Below are 5,378 nucleotides of genomic sequence, written 5' to 3' on the forward strand. Positions count from 1 at the left end.
GAATCTTTTAGGAAAAGAAAGGTGAGTGGAATGCACACGTCATTCTGTGAGTGGAATGTACACGTCATTCTCTGAGTGGAATTCTGTGAGTGGAATACACACGTCACAAAGCAGCACCGCAGAAATCTCTCCAGTTTCTATCTGGAGATGTGTCCTTTCTCACTGTAAGCCTCAAAGTGCTGCTGAATATCCCTTTGCCATCTAAACAAAAACAGTGTGATGATACTGTTCAATGAAAAGAGAAGTGTAACTCTGTGAGGAGAATTCACGTGACAGAGCAGTTTCACAGATAGCTTCCTTCTGGTTTCTCCCTGAGGTTATTTGTTTTTCACGATATTCTAAATAGCATTTCCAAATGTCCTTTCTCAGATTCCAATGAAACAGTGATTTCAAACTACTGAATCCAAAGAATGATTTAACTCTATGAGATGAGCACAAACTTCACAAAAGGGTTGCGCAGAAAGCTTATCTCAAATATTCAATGGAAGACAATTCCTTGCTCGACACAGGCCTCCGGTAGTCACTTACTATGCCTTCGCAGAACCCTCAAAGACCAACTGTCAAACTGGGAAATGTAGAGTAAGCTTTAACCCTGTGAAAAGAATGGATATGTCTCAGAGCACTTTCTTCTAGTGTCTCTTTCTGTTTATTATTGGACGACATTTCACTTTTTGCCCTAGTCTTCAATGCGCTTCGAATATCTCTCTTTCGGTTTTCCAGGAACAGTGTTCAAACTGTGGCTTATGAGAACGAAGTTACAACTCCCTGAGTGGAATGCAGACATCACCAAGCAGTTTCTCAGAAAGCTGTTATCCAGTTTTTATCTGACTGTATTTCCTATTTCACTATAGGCCCGAAAATGATCCCAAATATCCCTTGGCAGATCCATCCAAGAGGGAGTTTCCTAGCTGCATAATGTAAAGAAGGCTTCATCTCTGTGATATGAATAAACATAGCAAAAAGGAAATTCACAGAAATCTTCTTTCCAGTTTTTATCTGAACAGATTTCCTTTTCCACCACAGTCCTGAATGTGCTCCGGAAGGACCCTTCCTGGATCCGTCCATGACAGTTTCCAAGTTGTGTAATGTAAAGAAATCTTTACCTATGTGAGATGATTACACGTTTCAAAGAGTAGTTTCCTAGAAAGCTTCTTTCCAGTTTTTCTCTGAGGCTATTTCCCTTTTTACCATCGGCATCAACATGCTCCCGAATATCACTTGGTACATGTTCCTCCAAAAGGGTTTCCCAACGCTGTAAGAGAAGAGAGGTATAGCAATCTGACTGGAATTCACATGAGACAAAGTAGTTTTTCGGGAAGCTTCTCTCCAGTTTCAGTCTGAACATATTTCCTTTTTCACCATAAGTCTAAAAGTGCTCCCGAATATCGCATCACATGTAAAATATACCAGGGTTATAAAACTGCTCAATGAAAACAGAGGCTTAACTGAGTGAGAGGAATTAGGATGACACAGAGCAGTTTCACAGAAAGCTACCTTTTGGATTTTACCTGAGGATACTTCTTTCTCCATATTCTAGGCATCTTTCCTAAAGGTCCTTCGTCAGATTTCACAAAAACAGTGATTTCAAGCTGTTCAATCCAAAGAATGGTTTAACTCTATGAGATGAATACACACATCGCAAAGCCGTTGCTCAGAATGTTTCACTGCAGGTTTCATCGGAAGACGTTTCCTTGCTCACCACAAGCCTCTGGGTGTCACTAAAAATCCCTTCACAGAGTCTTCAAAGACAGAGTTTTGAAACTGGGCAACATAGAGTAAGCAGTAACTCTGTGAAGTGAATGCACATATCAGAGAGCAGATTCTTGGAACGCTTCTTCCTCGATTTTATTTCAGTATATTTCACTATTCGCTGTAGTCCTCAATGTGCTCTGAAATATCACGTTTTCGGTTTCACAGGAAGAGTGTTAAAACACTACCTTGTGAGAAAAGAGTTATAACTACCTGAGTGGAATGCATACATCACAAATTCGTTACTCAGAAAGCTCTCCAGTTTTTGTTTGAAGATATCTCCTCTTTCACTATAGGCCTGAATGTGCTCCTGAATGTTCCTTCACAGATCCGTGCTTGATGGAGTTTCCAAACTGCATAATAAGATACGTTTTAACTATGCGAGATGAACAAATATATCTAACAAAAAGCAGTTTCATAGAAATATTCTTACAAGTTTTTGTCTGAGGATATTTCTTTTTTCACTGTAGCCATCCCCATAGTCCCGAATATCTCTTGGTAGCTTCTTCTTCAAAAGGAATTCAGGAATCCTCTATGAGAAAAAAAGTGAGTGGAATGCTCATGTTATTCTGTGAGTGGAATGCACAAGTCATTCTGTGAGTGGAATTCTGTGAGTGGAATGTACACGTCACCACGAGCTCCTTAGGAAGCTTCTCTCCTGTTTCTATCTGAAGACTTTTCCTTTCTCACCCTAAGCCTCAAAGCGCTCCTGAATATCCCTTCGCAGAGTAAACAAAAACAGTGTTATGATACTGCTCAATGAAATCAGAAGCTTAACTGTTTGAGAATAATTCACATGACAGAGCACTTTCACAGAAAGCTTCCTTCTGGTTTCTCTCTGAGGTTATTTCTTTTTCAGGATATTCTAAAGATTGTTTCCAAATGTCCTTTCTCAGATTCCACAGAAAGAGTGATTTCAAGCTACTCAATCCAAAGAATGATTGAACTCTATACGATGAGCCTAAACTTCACAAAAGAGTTGCGCAGAAAACTTCTCTCCAATTTTCAATGGAAGACATTACCTTGCTTGACACAGGCCTCCAGTTGCCACTTACTATCCCTTCACAGAACCCTCAAAGACTGACTTTCAAACTGGGAAATGTAGAGTAAGCTTCAACCCTGTGAAAAGGATGGACATGTAAGAGAGCAGTTTTTTCGAGTGCTTCTTTCTGTTTTTTATTGCATGACATTTAACCTTTTGCCATAGTCTTCAATTTGCACCGAATATCTCTCTTTTGGTTTTCCAGGAACAGTGTTCAAACTGTGGCTTATGAGAACGAAGTTACAACTCCCTGAGTGGAATGCACACATCACCAAGCAGTTTCTCAGAAAGCTCCTCTCCAGTTTTTGTCTGACTATATTTTCTATTTCTCCATAGGCCCTAATATGATCCCAAATATCCCTTTGCGGATCCATCCTAGGGGGAGTATCCAAGCTGCATAATGTAAGGAAAGCTTCATCTCTGTGAGATGAATCAACGTAGCAAAAAGCAGATTCATAGAAACATTCTTTCCAGTTTTTGTCTGAAGAGATTTCCTTTTTCACCACAGTCCTGAATGTGATCTCGAAGGTCCCCTCCTGGATCCGTCCATGACAGTTTTCACGTTGAATAATGTAAAGAAAGCTTTATCTATGCGAGATGATTACAAATAACAAAGAGTAGTTTCCTAGAAAGCTTCTTTCCAGTTTTTCTCTGAGGCTATTTCCCTTTTCACCATCGTCATCCACACACCCCTGAATATCACTTAGTACCTGTTTCTCCAAAATGATTTCCCCGAGGCCATATGAGAAGAGAGGTAAAACACTGTGAGTGAAATGCACACGTCACAAAGTAGTTCCTCGGAAATCGGCTAGTCAGTATTGGTCGTAACATATTTCCTTTTTCACCGTAAGCATCAATGTGCTCCCGAATATCCCATCACATGCTAAACATACACAGGGTTAGTAAACTGCTCCATGAAAAGAGAGGCTTAACTGAGTGAGAGGAATTAAGACGACATAGAGCAGTTTCACAGAAAGCTTCCTTCTGGATTTTCCCTGAAGATATTCCTTCCCCTGTATTCTTAGGATCGTTCCCAAATGTCCTTCCTCAGATTCCACAAACACAGTTTTTTCAAGCTGCTCAATCCAAAGAATGATTTACCTCTATGAGACGAATACACACATTGCAAAGCAGTTGCTCAAAAAGTTTCTCTGCAGGTTTCATCAGAAGATGTTTCCAGGCTCACCACAAGCCTCCGGGCGTCACTAAAAATCCCCTTACAGATTCTTGCAAGACATCATTTCAAAACTGGGCAACATAGAGTAAGCATTAACTCTCTGAAATCAATGCCCATATCAGAGAGCAGATTGTTGGAACGCTTCTTCCTCGATTTTATTTCAGTATATTTCACTATTCGTCATAGTCCTCAATGTGCTCCGAAATATCACTTTTCGGTTTCATGGGAACAGTGTTTAAATACTGCCTTGTGAGAAAAGAGGTATAAATCCCTGAGTGGAATGCATATATCACAGAGAAATTTCTCAAAAAAATTCTATCCACTTTTAATCTGAAGTTATCTCCTCTTTCACCATAGGACTCAATGTGCTCCCAAATGTCCCTTTGCAGATCTGTGCATGATGGAGTTTCCAAACTGTGTAATATAAGAAAAGTATTAACTATGCGAGATGAATAAATATATCTAACACAAAGCAGTTTCACAGAAATCTTCTTACAAGTTTTTGGCTGAGGATATTTCCTTTTACACCAGAGCCATCCCTACACTCCCGAATGTCTCTTGGTATCTTTTTCTCCAAAAGGGATTCCGGAATCCTCTAGGTTAAGAAAGGTGAGTGGAATGCACACGTCATTCTGTGAGTGAATGCACACGTAATTCTGTGAGTGGAACGCATACGTCACAAAGCAGCTCCTCAGAAAGCTTCTCTCCAGTTTCCACCTGAAGAGGTTTCCTTTCTCATCATCAGCCTCAAAACACTGCTGAAAATCCCTTGACAGCCTAAACAAAAAGAGTGTTATGATACTGCTCAATTAAAAGAGAAGCTTAACTGTGTGAGCAGAATTCACGTGACACAGAGCACTTTCACAGAAAATTTCCTTCTGGTTTCTCTGTGAGGCTATTTCTTTTTTAGGAAATAAAAAGAATATGCTACGTTATAGAATAGGATATGCTAAAAAGCGTATCCAAATGTCCTGTCTCAGATACCATGGAAAGAGTGATTTCAAACTGCTCAATACAAAGAATGATTTAATTCTATGAGATGAACACAGATATCACAAAAGAGTTGCGCAGAAATTTTCTCTCCAATTTTAGATGGAAGACATTTCCTTGTTTGACACAGACTTCCAGTTGCCACTTACTATCACTTCGCAGAACCCTCAAACACCAACTTTCAAACTGGGAAATACAGTGTAAGCTTTTGTTCTGTGAAAAGAATGGACGTGTCAGAGAGTAGTTTCTTCGTGTGTTTCTTTCTGGTTTTTATTCGACGACATTTCACTTTTTGCCATAGTCTTCAATGTGCTTTGAATATCATTCTTTTGGTTTTACAGGAACAGTGTTCAAACTGTGCCTTATGAGAAGAAAGTTACAACTCCCTGAGTGGAATGCACACATCACCAAGCAGGTTCT

Source organism: Colobus angolensis, unplaced genomic scaffold, assembly GCF_000951035.1.
Source record: "Colobus angolensis palliatus isolate OR3802 unplaced genomic scaffold, Cang.pa_1.0 Scaffold499, whole genome shotgun sequence".
In the NCBI taxonomy this organism is placed as follows: domain Eukaryota; kingdom Metazoa; phylum Chordata; class Mammalia; order Primates; family Cercopithecidae; genus Colobus; species Colobus angolensis.